The 18104-nt window shown below is 50.6% G+C and overlaps 1 long non-coding RNA gene across 1 annotated transcript in view; it reads left to right on the plus strand.

Moving 5' to 3' along the window:
• The first annotated feature begins 1764 nt into the window (after positions 1–1764).
• Positions 1765–18104, plus strand: part of LOC135327973 (uncharacterized) — a 41650-nt gene continuing 25310 nt past the window's right edge. The window contains exon 1 of the long non-coding RNA XR_010388672.1: positions 1765–2041. This is a non-coding gene — a long non-coding RNA (uncharacterized LOC135327973). The remainder of the gene's footprint in view (positions 2042–18104) is intronic.

Below are 18104 nucleotides of genomic sequence, written 5' to 3' on the forward strand. Positions count from 1 at the left end.
AAGCAGCCGTCCCTATCCGCAGGGAGCTGCAGACCATGCGTGGGGCAGGGGAGGTGGCTACAGGGGGATGCATTTTCCTGTTCCTCAGTCTATCTGCGAGAGGAGGGCTGGAGCTGGAGCTCCCATGGAGTTAGGCTGTTGCTAGATGCCTGTACCAAGCCAAGAGCCTAGCTTTGCAGCGCTCGTTGGCCTCTGCTCTTCCATCCCTGCCAGCAAAGCTTTTGCAGGTGGGGTGGGAGCATTAATCTCCCCTGCTCAGAGCCGGGCAGAGCAAGCGTGTTTCCTTTCAAGGTCATCTGCAGGATGCTGCCAACTTGCCAGCATTGGTGCTAAGACTCGTTCAGAGAAAGGCTCTAGCTAACTTAATCTAGCCATTTCTGGCTTTCAGCCTTGGTGGGAAAGGGAGAGTGAGAAAACAATGTTGGGGAGGGAGGGGGGAATCTCTGCACTTAGTTACACTGGGAACAAGAGGCTGACTTTTCTGGGAAGCCAGCTGTGTGGGTTAGTAAAATCGGGAGCACTTTTCTGAGATTTAAGTTTCTCTTGCCACCAAAGGCTGCTTCTACGCAGCTGCTCACTCGAAGATATCAATTAGCCAAAGCAGAGGTGGCTTGGAGCCAGGTGCTAAGCACTAACCCCTGCTTATGTGGTTTATTGACTCTAGTAGAGAGCCTGCTAATTTATGGGAGTGTAGCTAAAAGGAGATTCAGGTCTTAATGAGGTGCTTGAAAGCAACGAGTTATTTATGAGGGTCACACAAGCTGAACACGGGGGTACAGCCTCCAGGTAATTAGGAGTAGGGGAAGACTTGAAGCAAGTGCTGAAGTCAGCAGCTGAGCTGGGCACCAGCTCCTGAGGGGCTGGCCTGGCTCCATGGGCTTTGGCGGGATCTGGGCAGGAGGGTTTGGGCCCGGACTGAGTGTTTTGCTGGAGAAAAGCCAATGTTTTCGGGCCAAGGAAGGTTTATCAGCCCCCCCGCCCCATTTTATGTTTTCTGTGATGTTTTGACAACTAAGTTGGTATCAATGGACAGTGTTTTCCTCCCTGGAGGAAAACTATGATCTTCAAGCAGATCTTGTAAGTCCACCAACATCACTTGTTTTCCTCTTGTTCATAGGAGATCTGACTCCTCAAATCCTGCAGCGCCAATAAAACAGGCTGCTGCGCACTGTAAGATGCAGTCGTCCCCCCAAATAATTTACCATCTGGACTGGTGATGGTTTCAACCATTCCCAATTTCTGGACTGCTAAATTTTTTCCTAACGGAGGGCTAGACCATGTAGGAAGTCCCCCATACTTGGGTCACGTGTACTTGATTTTAGCCGCCACTTGCAGCCCTCAGAAGTCCATGAACCCTTGGGTTGGGGTTGGAAAGCACTGCCCCAGGCAGCTGGAGAAGCAATTTGCTTCTGTAACCCAACCAGGAAGCCCTGGAGCTGCATCACCCACCAGGCTCTCCGCTGCTGCAATGATACTGTCTATTAAGAAACCTGAACCTTGTGCACTCTGTCAAAGGAGATCTTCTTGTTACGGCTTGCTAAATGAGCTTGCTTTGTAGGACAGAATATGGTGCTGAGCTCCTGGATGTGCATGCTTCTTGCTTGTGTATATGGGCTGAAATTACTTCTGGTCTCTCTTCTGTCATATCAGGGGTGGGCTCTGTAAACAGTACTAATGAGGCTGTCTTACCTCGTACATGATTAATCTCCACCAAGTTAAATTAAGATAGCCTTCATTTCATTTTTAACCTTCTGGAGGTACTGAAACAGGGTAGGCCACTTAATTAAAAAAGAGATGTAGGTGAGCTGGGACACCTGGGCTCCCTGCACACAAGCCCCAAACCGTGCAGCCTTGCCGTGCCTGGCGTAAAGTGGGAAAACCTGTGATTAATAGCAGACAGCAGCAGACGTAGTATGTGCTTGCTGTCTTATTGCTTTCATTTCTCAGGAAACTGGTCTCAAGCCTTTCTGCTGGATCTTCTTTAATCTGCAGGAGGTCTATGCAGCTCTGAGGAACTTCAGTGCATCGCTTCATCAGGCCGGTAAGAAGGACTGTTTTTTTCTTCTTTTCTTCACAATGATTGATTGCCCAAACTCAGCTTTGCTAGAGAAACTTTTTTCCTCTTGCTGTTGATCCTAAATTTACTCCTACAATGCTTTAGAAATATATTCTAGAGAGAAAAATCAATGGAAATACTCTAGCAACAGGTTTATAATAAAGTAGGCAGCTCTTCTATTTCCTTCCAAATATTCCTCTGGAATGAATGTCATATTTTCTGGAAGCTAAATATAGTAATGTGCATTGAGTGCTAACAGGCAGATTTCCCTAAGTAAAAAAGTTACCAAAAGATCTTCAGGACTTCTGTAAGGGTTTAATAAGGACCTTAGAGATGAATTGTTGATCACTTCCAAAATATTGCAGACCAATTAATGAAAGTGGTCAAAAGTATTCTGTGTGGTGTGGGGTTTTTTTTTTGTTCTGTGACTACTTTGAAGAGTAAAGTGTTAGAAATGTTTGAATGGAAAACGTGCCCTGCTTGGGATACTGTGGATGAAGGCCTGCACAGGCTAGAATTAATGACTTTAAAGAGAGGGGGAAAAAAAAGGTCTCTTCTGAAAATGCCCTTATCAGGCCCCTGCTTTGATCGTCTCCACGCCGCATGGCTCTGCAGGAATGCCTGCGGTATTATTAGCTCTCGAGATAGGAAGCCTCGTTCCTTCCTACGACGCTATTGTTCCGTCTGGGCTTTCTTAATGAGCACTGTTCGGCTGACTATAGCTGCCGCGGTGCCCAAGCCAAAGGGTTTAGCGATCGGAGCATGAGCGAGCCTTGGGAAGGGGCGATCCCGTCCCAAGTTGCCTTAGCAGATGTGCGTGGAGCAGGTGTTGGGTCCAGGAGGGCTGCGGCTGGGAAGTCCCTGGCTCAGGAGACAAGGCTTGACTTATCTGCCCTGGGATGAGGTGTTGGGAGTATGACAAGCCCCTGGGAAAGAGGCCTTCTCCTTCACGTGGCCCTCAAGGGGAAACAACCAACTCGTTGGTTATTTCGGCAGGTAGATGAAGCCCTTGTTGAGCTTGGAGCAGGGCCGGCTGCCATGTGGGTGATGTTTCCCTATTGCCTGGTTCCAGTGTGGGGTGGAGGTGGCTCAGCCCACCTTACGGGGCAAGTGGGAGAGGAATTGTGCCAATGCTCCTTCCTTGGAGCTCTAAGGCAACTGGGCACGTGGCTGGGGTGCCAGCTGTGGCACATCTGCAGATAGTCTCTCTAATGAGGAGTCAGTTTTCCATTAATGCGAAGGGCTCCTCTACAAACTTGTAGTAGCCTGATCCATAGGCACCCTGCAAGGCAGGAGCAGCTCCCACTGCTAGGACAGATTCTGGCCTTTTGGCGAGTCTCCAAGCACATCTCTGAACACGAAGCCTAGGGAGGAAGGTGTGAGCTCTTGGTAGGCTTTTGTGAGCTTGTCGGCTGCACTGCGAATATCTGTGGTTCAGAACAGGGGGTTAGGGAGGATAATTCTGCCACAGCCTTAAATTTAGTGGCACAAAGCCTGCCACCAAAATACTGCCGGCTTTGCTTTATTTTGCACTCTGATGCGTAGTGTGATTTTTCAGTAAATCTGAACCTAGGCAGCTGCCTAAATTTCCATGCGGTTGACTAGAAGCAGGCTGAGAGCTGGGTTTTTCAAGCCTAATCATACTACAGAGACAGCGTTATCACCATTGTACTCCCATACGTGTGCTAGTTTTGTTATCTCGTGCTGGTGAGAAAACTCAGACCGCTAGCGCTTCCACTTAGCAAGTGACTAAGCTCGTCGTGTATCATCCAGTCAGACCCGATTAAAATGGCTCTTCTCTGCCTGTCCCCAGAAGGGCATAAATAAAGCAAATTCAGGCAGGTTCCTTGCTTCAGGACATGTCCTTGCAGAAATGCACATTGCAGAGGTTATCTCCTAGGCTTCACCAGCTGAATTCTTAACTCTCAAAACTTTGTTGAAGAGGGGGGAAGAAAACCTAGCTGGTTCTGTTGTGTCAGCCCTGGCAGTGCTTGGGGCTGGTGGAGAGCTGCGTAGGACTTTGCTGGCTGGACCTGGGCCATCCCATCCTCCCAGCATGAGGAGGTGGGGCCATGGGGTGCCTCTCCAGGCAGCAAAGCCCAGGCTCTACATGTCCCACAGCCGTATTTTTCTTTGCCGGTGAAATGCATGTGGTACTCGGAGGTTTGCTGGCAGATGTCCCTGCAACTGCCCAGGGAACAGCTCTTGAGGAAAAGCAGGATGGCAATTTCGGGTGCCCTGAGAGGCTTCTGAAAGCACAAGCTGTGTTTGCACCTCCAAAACTGCAAATGTTTTGATGATCTCCAGATGAGTTGCAGGGTGTTTTGGTCTGATCTTTATCTGTTTGTTACTGTGCTGCCCAGCTAAGTGCCTCTGTGATGTGGGTGGATGCCTTTACGCCCTCGATCCTGATTATTGATAAGGAGGTGAGAGCGGTAATAGCGCCTGGCCCTTGCCGCAGAAGGCAAGCGTGTTTCTCACCATCTGCAGTTCACTGAGAGCAAGTGGGGGGACCTTGCTACCTCAGGGCTGGGAGAGCAAACTTCTAGGGGGGCTGTATCCTGGCAAAGATCTGGGACTAGTGTTGCCTCCTGTCTATAAGCTTCGTTGCCAGCTCAACAGAGCTGTGGAGGAGCTAGGTCAGTTTTGGGACTGGGGCAGGGGTCCCTGTGCAATTATTATCTTGAACACACTATGTCAGGTAGAGACAGCGACAGCCCAAACTCAAAACTGTGCTGCACAGCTTCAGTGTTGCTCAGTGGGTTCCTCCATGTGGTCCTGCAGAAAGGGTGCCCTTAAAGCATACGTGCGCTCTGGCCCTCCCAGGCTCCGGGCAGCCCCTTGGGACGCTTCTAGAGAAGAGGGGCTTAGGCAGGTGGTCGGGAACGGCTCTGAGCCTTTTTGGCAGCAGCAGAGCAGAGAGTGAGAAAGATCATATGGGTTAGCTCAGTGTTTTCAGCTAGGAAGCTTTGAGACGGGATTGCAAAAGCTGAGAGCAGCCAAGTCCTCTGCTCCAAGCAAGGCTCGCTCCCAACGCGGTGCTCTGCTCCTTCTGGCACTCGCTTCTGCGGAGGTGTTCACGGCAAGGCTGAGAAAGCTGGGGGGCTGTTGTTTGGGGGTTGGCTTGTTTGTAGGTGTGTTTTGTTTTTGAGACTACCTGGCATGTGATCTGTGGTGTAATTTGGTTTCCTGTTCTGGCTGCTGTTCTTCGTTCTCAAATGTAGCCTGTGTTAAGTAAGAGCAGTTCCAGGTTCTGGCTCCTGGCTCACTTGGTATGAGCAGGGTTTTTTATTCAAAAAAAAAAAAAAAAAAATCAGGTGCTAATGTTAGGCAATTACATATTCTTCATATAAAACTATCCTTCCAGGCATTCTTCCAGAATCCTTGTTAAGAAGTGATCTAAATTCTGTCACTTCCCAATGAGCCATGTGAGCCTAGCATGTATCAGAATACATAATACTCATTGCAATCGCAGGGCATAATGCTGATGTGGAATATTAAGAATTTAAAAGAAATCCTTGATTAAAAGAAACTTTGCAAGATCAAGAGTTTAAATGCTGGAAGGAGATCAGATCTTGCCCTCTGAAGTACTGAATTAACCTAATGCTCCTATCTCTCCCCCCCCCCCTTTTTTCCTATCTCTAGTATGATAGGAAATGCTTTGCAAATGTGGAGCGTTACAGAAGTGGAAATACTGGGCTTTCAGATAGAATTCTGAAATAGGGAGAAATAATGAAGAAGTAGAAATGAAGGCTGTAGAATCTGTGTGTAGGAATTAGGCTTCATCCCTTTCTCAGATTTGGTACAGCTGCATGGAAGAGTTGAAGATGGAAAATGAGGTTTTCTGGCCAGGACCCAAGTGGTCACACTTGGAGAGTTGAAAAGGGTAAATAACTTCATTATTAAAAATGGAACCCCAATTTGATGCAGGACAGAGTGACCTGACAGCTGTACTGAAGCTCAGGAAACAGGAGCTGATGCTTTTTGGCCATGCCTTTGCGTCCAGCCTTTCCTTGCTCTTGCAGTGCTGAGAAGCAAGGAGCACGCAAGTGTGCTGGGGGGGGAAGGAGTGCCAAGCCTGCTGAGAGGGACAGAGCTTCCCGAGAAGATTTTGGGGCTCCCAGAGGTTGCTGTGTTGCTGCCCGGTGTACAAAGTCCAGGGCAGGTCTGGAGCTCCTCTCCATGTGGAGTCACAACAGCTGTCATGGCTCCTGGTGCCCTGTGGGTCTGGACTGGGGACGTTATCGTGATCAACAGTTTCCGTGAGCCTGGCTGGGGAACGGGGCATGTTATTCCATGGGAGCCCAAAGGGAGGGGGCAGGAGGTCAGAAGAGCGAGCACTGCATGCACATCCGTCTCGAGCTTCCTAGGGCCTTTGCTCTATGGAGGTTCCCTCTGGAGAGTGCTCTGGAGCCTGCCCTAGCTCTCCTCCAGGCACACATCATCTCCTTTCCTGGAGTGGGGGGGAAATAGGTTGTGGCTCTCTAATAGTAGGTGAAAGCCTAATTAAGCCTAGTGCAGCTGAGGAGAGCTTAGCCTGAATTATGGCTATGGCACAAGGGCCTCCAGCCTTTCAGTTGCCTCTCCAGGGAAGGGGTAGGTACTCCGACACCGCAGAGAAATTTTTCAGAACTGACATTTTGATGAAAACCCTGAAACTCTGAATTCCTTTGTACTTTGAGAGAACAGCAAAGAAAATATCAGTTTTGAGACCTCAGATTCATCAGCTCCGCTGGCTAGAAGCGATTCTGTTGCAATAAACAGGGAAAAGTGGACAATGATGGTTTAGGACCAGTGAACAGAGGCTGCTCCGTCTCCAGACTCCCGCTTGCCATTTCGTGGAAGGGTTTAAAGCCAGGGTGCAAGGTCACTGCATTAGCAGTAGATGTATAGCCGTCACTGCGGAGCATGTGTCTGCTCAGCAGAGCCCAGCTAGACTTGGCTGCCTGCTTTGAGTGAGTGCTTGGCTTGGTAACTTCCAAACTGCTGCATTTTCTCTTGTTTGTTTTTTAATACACCTCTGGAAGCGAGGTCTGACGCAGCAGTCCTTGTTTTTGCGTCCTGATTGCATATCTGTCACTTCAAGTCGTCTTGACAGGGTGACAAGATTGATAGCGAGGAGAGGTCTGAGTGGGTACTTCACCGCTCTCCCAACTCGGAATAAATTGACCGATTGTGCCATAATTCACACACGGGGCGAAGGGTTGCTGAGTCAGGTGCCCAGGGAGACATACCTACCCCAGCGCGTTGCTAGAAGCAAGCCTTGCGTCTGCCAAAACCGTGGTTTGGAGGGCTTGGGTGGATTGATGGGCTAGTATAAATCAGCACTACTCCCCAGCTTTAGCAACGCGCTGTTTGAGATTGGTTTCCTGAAGAAATAAGGCTTTGCGTGATCACTGTGTCTGTCTGGTCTTCCTTCCGCTCCCAATAACTCCTGAGCCTGGTTGACAAACGTGACAGAGCTGACAAACGAGCAGAGTTCCCAGAGATAATGAAGTTCTGCAAATGCTGTGAAAATTAGTGGCTGAAAGAGAGTCCTGATGGACTCGGTTTTGCGCTGTGTTGGGCCAGACGGCCGCTGTTGGTCAGCCCAGAGCAGCGTCCAGGCGAGCTGCGGGCTGTGTCCTCCCTTGCCAAGCAGGGAGATCGGCAACAAGTGCCACGGGTGACGTGGAGAGCAACTGGGATTACTGCAGGGGGGAAAAGGGGCAGAAGAGAAGAGCTCAAAGGATGCAAACGGGCTAGAATTAATTCTGCTGATGGGCAAGCAGGTCGTTAACTAGCTGGACCAAGGAAGGAGGATTTCCTTTTAATGAGCTACAATGTCGGAGTGCTTTTCCGTCCTCCGCAATGTGGCACAGCTTGCCTCCATCGCACGGGACTTGCTCTCCCTTCTGATGCGTCTGCTCTACCTGCGGTCCCAGGCCAGCCCACTGCCCCCGTCACGAGGCGTGGGGAGAAGAGAGTGGGTGCCCACGCCGGTGGGGCCGTGCCTCGGGAGCAGGGGCTGAAGAGGAGGGGCTGGCAGCGTCGGTCCAAACTGGCAATGCTGTGCTGGGAGAAAGGGGGAAGGCGCAGATCTTCCAGACGCGTGAAGGCTGCTGCACCATGGTCTCAGCGCTGCGTGTGTGGATTTGGGGTGTGCCGATAGCAGACCCTGTGTGCTCCTGATTTGCCCCCAAAAAGGGATGTCCGTGAAGTCCTGCTGGGGCTGTTTATCAGCAATGAGAAGGAGCCTGGATCCACAGGGTCGCTGCAAGCTCTGGAGAAGATGGATGTGCCGTCGGCCCCTCTGGGGCCAATGCAGCAGCTGCCTGGTGCAAGGAGACTCGGCTCAGCTGTACTGGCCATCCCCAATTAGCGTGCGCACGTAATGCGGCCAGGAGGGATGTTGGGAGGCTGCCCAGAGCTGGATGTGGCCTGGTTACCAGATAAAACGCGGAGCACAGGCAAGAGGGCAGTGGGAATTTCCCCAGGGTAAATGCTTGGGTACTCGGGACCTCTGCGCGGGCAGTGGTGGAGAGGACCACGAAGGCATCGCTCCCCGGGAGGACGACCTCCCTGCTGGCTCTGGGCACGGAGGGAGCGGATGGTCCCTTCCCGGCAGGAGACATGCCGTAGGGAATAGACGGGGGGAGCATACGACGACATGGAGACGTGCCCAGGCGTCCATATGGACGGCAGGGCTGTGACGCAGCGGCTGGCAACGCAGGGGCAGGCGGCAGGCGCAGCGGTGCCTCTGCCTTGCTGCTGCACGGAGCCTGGCCGCTTCTGCGGCTTCGTCGCGGGGGGCTGCCGCGGGAGTCTGCGTGCCGTGGGCCACGGCGGAGTACAGGGTGAATCATCCATTAAGCATGATCGGGTTTTGAATTGAAAATAAAAGTGCCTTTTTTTATCTAAACCTCCAGCTGTCTCAAAACTGCCACTGGAGGAAAATGCTTTGGTGTCTCTTTAGAGAAAGAGTGCTGCTTTGAGTAAAGTGTGGTTATTTACTGAGAGCGATGTCTAGCCTTGCTGTGACTGTTAATATTGATTGAATTGTAATTGTCTGAAGCTGCAATTTTCCGATTCTGGTGGGCTCTTGCCTATTGCTTCCACCATGACCGAGCTGGCCTGCGGTGGAGGCTGGCAGCAGCTTTTACTCGGTCTCGTGTAGACCAGTGCTTTAAGTGGTGGTCGTGCTGCCACTAACCCGGCTCCGTGCCACACTGTGGTGTCTGGTCTGGAGATGCTGTTTTGTGAGTCTGTCCTCATCCCAAAGTGTATGGAGAGCTCCACCACGGTTTGGGGTTCAGGTTTGGTGTCTTGGGTGTTTGACGAAGAAACATCCAATTTGAATGAGTCCTTCTGGCCGGGCACTGGTAAAAGTAGTTATTGTATAGCTATGGGGAGAAAACACGGGGAGCTGCAATACTTCCCTTTGGTAGACAAATTACCAGCATCAAAGCTGTAGTAACTCCTTGAGCTCTTCATGTCTTTAATCGTGAGTGGATGCCTTCCTCCCATCAAATTATTTGCTTGAGTAGCCATCTTGAAACTAAACACGAGAAGTAATGAAATCATCCCTTGACTTCTTCCTTGGAGCAAATAAAGAGCTCCAGCCGTATGGACTGCAAGTTTTTCTATCCAGCCTCTTTATTCTGTTTTCTGTCAAATGGTCTTTTGACTGGTGAGAGTATATAAATTGTGGAGCCACTGCACAGTCTAGAGGCACCGCTTTGCAGCAGGTGACCAGAAAAGCAAACCGTCAAAATGTACCTCTTGGCAGTGAACGATGGAAATGGTGAGGCCCAGGGGAATTTCAGTTATGACGGGTATGGCTGGGGGATATATATGACTTGGAAACTAGCGGAGAACTACCAAGAAGACTCGCTTGTGTTGAAGTGTCGCTAAGTGTGAACAGGCACATGCTGCAGCCTCTCTGGAAGCCCAGGCCACGCGCTGGGTATTGTCAAATGTCACTCCAGTAATCGCCATTTCATTAAAGCAGGTGAGGATTTCAAAACAGCTTCAGCACTAGGCAGCAGGCTCCTATTGCAAGTTGCGGCCAGCTCTTGGCAATGTGCTCGTATGTCCCCATCGGCTCGGACCTCCTCCGCGAGAGTGGCTCAGCCCTTTCCCTCTAGCAGCAACCCTCGATCTGTTTTTCTGAGTCAAGGAAATCCTAATGTTTCTGGAAAAGTCTGTTGCACCCAGTCACAGGTACGGACATCCCTGCTAAACACATGGGAATGGGTGTATGAGAGTGGGGGGATGCTGCGCAGTTGGGTTGGTGGTTGTCCCTTGTCCCCAGCACCCTCATCTAGCATCCCACAGGCTTGCGGGGTGCTGTCACTCAGGTTATCCCACCCGTGTCCAGAATAAACCTGCCTTGGAGGGGAAACTGCCCTTCCTTGGGGTTTGGGGCATGCACCTTTTTCCATGCACCATTTTCCTGCAGAAAGGTCACTTTCCGGGTGGAAGCTCTGGTTTGAAGGGGTCCAGGCTGCTGGGCCGAGTCCCTGGGTGGGCTGTAAGGAGGGCTGTAATTGCTGGTCTGGCCTCTGTAACCCAGGTGTGTGGTACGAATCTCCAGCTCCCCCAAAATCCCTGATTACTCACACGTTCAGCAGGGCAACTCTTGCTTTGGAGGGTTAAGCGAAATGTCATTTCTGGAAGTTGCGCAGGGGGAAGGAGGGTATTAAATGTCTCTGCAAGGCATCAATCATCTCAGGGCTGTTGTTACCAGCGCGTGTGGGTGGGGGATATTAGTACCGACGGGGCCTCCTGAGATGCCTTTGTGCCCAGCAAATTGTCACTCCGCGTTTGCTCTCAAGACTATTGTTGCTCAAGACCTATAATCTTGGGTTGATTTTTTTTTTTTTTAAAACAAAGCAGCTGGAGGTGACAATGTGGGGGCCAAGCTCCTCAAATTTATGGCCATGTTGTTGCTTGCATGCTATATGCACCCTCCGGCTCCAAGCGATTGTAGCGTTTGTGCCAGAGCGCTCAAGCCGAAGCCGTAATTGCCGCTTTCCCACACCTTTTTCCTAGGGGCGGGCAGGGGAAAGGAGGGCGTGCTGGGGTAGGCAGCACAGGCTTTTTGTGCGTCTCCATCTGCATGGTTTCCTAGTGACCCTCCTTCAGCTCCAAGTTGTGTCTCCTGATCGTTCTGCTGCAAAGTTTCTGGGGGTACCTAATTTTACCTTGGTGCACGGGGGCAACGAGCTCCAGCTGGCTCCATGCGCCAGCCGAAGCCTTTGATCGGGAGAATCGCATTCGAGCTGTCTTGTGCGACGCTCAGGAGTGAGGTGTTTTGCTCCAAGTAGGGATATAGAATTAAATACAAAATCAAAGCATTGAGCGAGAATGCATTTCAAAAGGCTGCGCTTTCTGTGGTGCGGGAGGCTTTCTTGTTTCGCGCAGTGGCAATGCGGTGATGGGTTTTTTTCCCTTATTATGCGCAGTGGGTTAGCTTTATAGTTCTCTATTGCTTACTAGGTCTGCCGGGATATTTTCCTCCCTCCAGTGGAGGTGGGGTGCTCGGAGGAGGAGCTGACATCTCCTCAAACGTGCCTTGCCCTGTCGCTAGCCTGCATGGCACCTCTTGCAACGCGGAAAGGGAATGATGCGTTGGGAGGGCTGATGCTCTGCCCTTGGCTCCGGTGTTGTCCCTTGCAGCTTGTGGGAGTCCATGTGTTAAGCCGTATGTAAGGTATCATAGAGAATTTGGTGGGTGTTAAGAGACTTGGGTGGGGGCTCATAATCCTAGTAGCCTTTCAGAAACTTATCTGAGCCTTGTGCACTCTGTGAGTCAAAGTGCTGTCCTCAAGCTGGTCTAGCCCAACACGTGACAAGGACACATGCATGACCCCAAAAGGGAGAGGAACTGGGTGTAGGTACAGCCTGTAGTAGATGCACAGCAGAGACGTGGGGTGCATATTTTAGGTAGCCAATGGTCTTGGTCACTGTCCTTTGGATGGCTACACCAGCTCTAGCACTGTTTGGTCAGCAAGATATTGTTCCTTGACAAATTAGCACAATAAAAGGACATCTGCAGGATAACTCCGTAGCCGGACAGGTCCAGGCTTTAAATTCTTTGGATTTGGGATTCCGTCTCTGATTAGTGCCTAACAACGCAGAGCTCTGGATTCCCTCTTGCCAAATTAGATTGAGGACTTTGCCACCCACTTCTTGGTAGAGATGGGAAGATGTCCGTCTCTTTCTTCTTCAACTAAATACAACTCCTCTCTCCTCCTCAGAGATGTTCCAGCAGTACAAACAACCCATGTTACCACGGGCTGTGCGGAGTGCGAAAGCTTTTAGGGAAACCCTATCAAACGTGGTGGTGGCAGTTGTTAATTGGGGTCATCGCACAGTTCGTGGACGCAGAGCCCAAACGAATGCCGCCCTTGGCACCGTCTCTGTAGCAGTATGAAGCAACCTAGAAACACGGGCAGCTGCAGCATGTGAAAACATGCCATTTATCACACCATTCATGTGCCAGTTCTGGTATTAACTAGGACAGCCTGATGCAGTATTTTGCCACCTCCTGCTGCAATAATTCATCTTTACCATGAAAGCTCAGCGCTCTCCTTTATAAAATACTGCAGCTCACTGGCTCTCTTGATAACAAAGATCCTTATTCTGCTGCCTGAACCTACAGCTCTCTCCAGAGAAACTTCATTTAAGGCAGAAGTTGAAACGTGCATTTATGGGAAACTACATTACTGCCGTCTTATTTTTGCAATTGATTTTTCAGCTTTTTAACCTGGGAATGAATATGTCAGAAATGCCAAAGAATACAAGTGTGAATTTTGCAGAGATAACTTCTGTTTGCTTAGGGGAAAGAAGAAACAATTTCCTTCCAGTTCTATATCAGGCTTTTCTAAGGTAACAAAAGAAAAATAGGTCTAACACTCCTTTTGGATGCCTGCATTAAAAGGACACTGGGCATGGCTACTGCTGCATTTGACGGTGTATAATCACATAAAGGCAAGCCTAATTGGTTGCATAAAGACAGACTTCTTCTGGTGCCTTGGTTAAACTCGTGTGTATTCAGTATCACTCTCTTCATAGTGGAACAGATCCCTGTGTGTCTTAAAGGATTAGCATCGGGCAGTGGGCACATGTTAAGTACGTGCTATCCATCGGTGCTGACAGCACTTCAGCTGGGGGGATTAAGCTGACAAAGCAGGTGTAACGCATCCTACCCTGACTATCTGTGTGAGGGAGGCACTGAGCCAGCAAAAGATGTGTTTGCAGGCTAAGCTCGTGCCCGAGCCCACTCTTCTCTGGCCAGTCCGTGAAGCATGTTGCCTGTAGTGAGTGTTTGCTGTGGGCTCTGGGCTTGCCCAGGTTCCCCAGGTGGTCTCCATCTGCCTGGTCTGAGCACAGCCTTGCTCTCAGTGCGAGGTGCTCCGGGTCCGAAAGCCATCGTGCTCTCTCTCAGCTCAAAGCCAGTGTGGAAAATGGCGTGAAATGAGGACTCAGCCCGTTAGCTATGCCCAGATGGCTGTGCAGGGTCCTTTCTGGACTTGGAGTCTGCTCCTGCCTCTGGCACGTCTCCTTGTGTCTCTTCCCTACGCTCCTCTCGAGCAGTGCCGTGGGGCTGCGGTCCTCTCCCTGCTGGGGCTTGCCGTTAGCTCCTTGCAAGGCTTTGACGTGGGGCGTGCTGCTGCCGAAAAGCTGTCACCATGGACAACAGCCTTTTGCCGTTGCCAAAGGCCGGTGACTCCAGAGTCAACAGGGAAAAATATATTTAGTCCTTGTGTCTCAGCCCAAGACAGGACTTTGACCTGTCCCTTGGCGTTACAAAGAGCTTGCAGAGCAGATGGGGAAACTGAGGCACATAGCAAGTCTTAAAACATACTGACATGTTCTTAGTTTTTCTCCAGTAAGCTTCAGAGGTGGCCACTGAGAGCATATGCCTGCACTTACAGCTGTGTTTAAAATCCGCCTTTAGGAAATCTACTTGTTTGGTTACAGCTAAGCCCCTGGTTAAGCAAGCTTTTGCAATTGGGAACGTGGCCTTCTCTGATTTTTGTGTTCAGGATTATTGCAATTAGCTGTTTAAAGCTGTTGATAACTTTTCCACTGTTTCTTGCTCTTCAGAATTTTAAGTTTTTTTTTTCTTAATTCCCTTCCCATCAGGACAGCTAAAATACACCATCACCGAATGGAAGTGAGTCAATTGTTTACATCTTCTGACGTTCAGAGGCCTAATGTTCTCATTCAGTGGCCTTTTCCAAAAGGTTACTTTTCAGGGTGGGCTGGGGACTGGAAAGCACGTCGGTGCAGGGAAATCAGGGCTTTCTGTTTGGTTTGGTTTCCAGCTGACTTCTGCCGCCTGTCAGAGTTGTCACCCCGTGCCGCGGTGGCCTCATGGAGCTCTGCTCCAGGACCATGCTGTGCCTCAATAGCAACGTGTATCTGGGGAGAGGAGGGGAGAAAGCTGCCGTGGCATAGGGAAGGCAAGGAGCTCTTGTGCCTGGCGTGCAGAAATCTCACCTCTCTGAAAACTTCAGTTTTCTGGCCACTGAAGGAGCCAGAGTGTTGGTGAAGGCGCAAGGTGAAACGCCGTCCAGTTGTAGGATGGGAATTTCCAGCTGGACGTGGGAGGGGTGAAAGCTTCCTCATGGGAGTGGTGCAGCGCTGGGACCTCTCTGAAAACTGAAGTTTTCAGGCCACTGAAGGAGCCAGAGTGTTGGTGAAGGCGCAAGGTGAAACGCCATCCAGTTGTAGGATGGGAATTTCCAGCTGGACGTGGGAGGGGTGAAAGCTTCCTCATGGGAGTGGTGCAGCGCTGGGACGAGCCCAGGGAAGGAGGCCTGTGGGGTCTCCATCCGTGGAAACGGCCAAGGCTTGGCTGGGTGAGCAACTTCATCTAGCCTTGGAGGTGGCCCTGCTGGGAGCAGGGGGTTGGACCAGAGACTGCCGGAGGTCCCTGCCCACCTAAACCCACCTCTGATGTTGCATCGCCTGTGCTTAACAATATGGTAGGTCTTATGTGTGTTAATACTCTTTGAGACAAGCGAGAAGGAAGAGTCTGTGACAAGGAACTTCTCAGGGAAGGAGAGGGACGAGATGCAGGGGAGAGAAATAACAAGGGCTACCTGGTAGCAGAGGGTGGTTTAACCATCTCCCCTCTCCCATCCCTGCTTTCCTAGCGTGTGATTATCCATGGAGCAGTTTAATACCCTGATTTGCAACAAGAGATGGTCTCGTAGCAGTGAAGCAGCATGAGATGCCTGGCAGGCAGTGGGGAGCAAACACGTCCCCCCTCCACCTTACACCTACCACTTCAGCTCCCTAATGAAAGTCTGCAAGCCCTCTGCAAACAGACACGTGAGCTTCAGCAAACGTAGCAGGCTGGGGTAAAACCTGACAGTACATGAGGCTGGACCTCTATGGATTCAGGAAAAAATGGGGATGTTCGGAGAAAAAGCTAGAGCTGTGCTCAAGAATGGCTGTCCCTTCCCATGGGAACTTTGGAGGGAAACCCTTTTTCAAGACTTTTTTTTTTTCTTCTCTGTGTTTCTCTGCTTTTTAGTTGAATGTAGAGATGCAGCAGTTTCCCCTTTCCCTCCCATCTTGTGCCAGAGTAGCTTCCTGCAACTTTCTGGGGCAGTAGGAATAATGGAAGTTCCAGTAAGAGTATCTCAATTTAAGAAAGAGTAGAAAATTTTAGGAAAAATGAATGCATCTCAAAGGAGGAGACTTCTGGCGAGAGTGCAAGTCATTAGGAAAGAGATGGTGTGAGCCAGAGCAGGGACAGTGCCTGACCGAATCCCTTGGGACTGGTGGGGACGGGGATGCTACTCCTGGGGAAACCAGGGACGGGCCAGCCCTGAGGTGCCCCCAAGAAGAGAGCGAGGAACACCGGGCAGCAGAGATCCTCCAGGAGGCTGTGGAAGTAGGAAATCGGTCCAGGAGACAAATCCAACCCAGACAAACTAATTATGTAAAAGCTGTTTTGGAAGGAGAGCTGTTCTCTCATCCGCGATGGCTCCCTCGATCGTGGCACCAAAGCTGCAGCCCCCCTGACCTGGTACAGGCAACGGTCCTGCCTCCAGCGAGAGGCTGGACCGGAGACCTCGGGGTCCCTTCCAAGCAGCGCTTCTCCCCAGGCGGTCAGGCTGATCACAGAACAGCCTGCCTGAGGTTTTGTTCCTGCTCTCACCTTGGAGTGTCCTTGTGACCCCAGACTGCCGGGAGCCTCAGTGACAACACCTCGGGTCTTGGTACGGCTCTCGTTGCTATTGCCCCTTTCTTCTCCGGATCTGATGCACCGACATCCTCTGGCTGTCGGCAAAGGACTCTGGCCGAGCTCCCAGATGCTGGGGAGCTGAAGATTTTTCTATGGAAAACTAGGCACAGGCTCCTCTTTCCCTGTCACTCTTCTCCCAAGCAGGAGCTTCTGTCAATTTCTGCGTTATCTCTTTTCCTTGTCCTCTTACACTGAGACAAGCCGCACTTGCACCCTCTCCCCCGAGGAGCGCTTCCATGGGTTGCAGCTTCCTGCCTTGCAGGGCAGGTGCTGATCCGGGAGCTCCGGTGGCCCTGGCATCTGCTGGTTCTCCAAATATACCCACCTGGTGCCCTCTGCAGTAAGCAGAGGCCTCTTGGGGCCATGTGGGTGCTGGCTGCAAGTGTGTGCTGTCGTTATTAGCAGCTCTCCTTGAATGCACAGCTGTTTCCAGAGGCGTTAGGTTGGCTGCTCTGCAGGAGTTTTGAGCATCTTCTTTAATGGGGATGTATTCAGCCTTTCAGTATCGCTTTGGGAAGTGGAGGCAGGTGTTGGTTTTCTTCTTTCCTTCTAAAATCTGTTCCTGATTCCTTTTTTTTCCTTCTGTTCATCTATTTCACCAATTGCCTGCAGGACTTGAAGCACTGCAGTCTTCTTCCCTTGCTTTTTTCTTTTTTTCCTCTCTTTGCTGTTTTGTTTTTGGCGAAGGAGGGGGAAAGGAGCCGTGGTGTGTTTGTGCACAGCAGCCCTGCCTGTGAGGTTGCCAGGTCCTGAGTGAGATGGGGTTTCCCTGCTGTGGATAAATACTGGCGTTGGGAAGTTCACAGCAAAGTTTTTCTATGCTCCCCCCACTTCTGGTAGCAGTCTCTTCCTTAGTATATGTAAATTGCCAAAAGCAATCGAGGGAAAAAAGTGCAGTTTGTAATTAAGCCACACGTCTCTGCAGACCTGCCTTGCTCCATCTGTCCACCTTGCCCCCTCTCTGGGCATCTCCTGTATCTTTCCGCATGCATGCTGTGGTACCCGCCGTGTCCTAGCGCAGCAAATGAGCACTGAGCTACTGCCCTTGGGTGCTGGGGAGGGCTCCTAGGCTGGCGCAATACTGAAAGCTCATTTTGAGCTGTTGCGTATCTCCATCCCTGTCCGCGAATTTTTTTAGCCACCATCCGCTGCGTACTGGGTCTATCGTGGTGAATCAGCCCGCAAGGACCCAAGCTCTGGCGATGCTGGTATCTGCCACTGCTGAAGCCCCCGAGGACCTGCCCGTGGTGGATCTACCAGGCGAGCTACCCAGAAAGGTGCCAAGTCACATCTTCACCGTGCGCTTTCTCAGAGCAGCTAAGTCACTCAGGAAAGCCTCTGCTGCAGAGCAGAGGGGTAAATGTAACCTGTCATGAAGATTTTCAACATTTTTTTTTACACATCAGTGTGTCTTTTTTCTCCAAAGCACAACATGAGATTTCTTTAGAGCAGAAAATTCTGTTTAAAAGATTTCACAGAGTATTTGAAGTCCAGGACAGAAACTTTTGCTTCATGCTCAGCTATTGCTGGATCTGCCTCCGTTTCTTGGGAGAAATGTTTGCTAGGGAGGAGAGCGCGCCGAGATCTCCTTTGAAGCACTGATGAAGTCATTGCTGCCTTTTGTATTCCAGTAGGTGTGCCACTGTTCTTTATTTATATTTCTAATGTAATGCCATTTTATAAGTATCAAAACTGGTGACGAAATTAATATGCAGTATATAAATGTGTTAGAGAAAAAGGAATTCTGGCAGCTGCTGTAGAGAAGTGATTAAAATTTAAAAGGCAATTTGCCAGTAGGAG

This window comes from Dromaius novaehollandiae, chromosome 3, assembly GCF_036370855.1.
Source record: "Dromaius novaehollandiae isolate bDroNov1 chromosome 3, bDroNov1.hap1, whole genome shotgun sequence".
NCBI lineage: Eukaryota > Metazoa > Chordata > Aves > Casuariiformes > Dromaiidae > Dromaius > Dromaius novaehollandiae.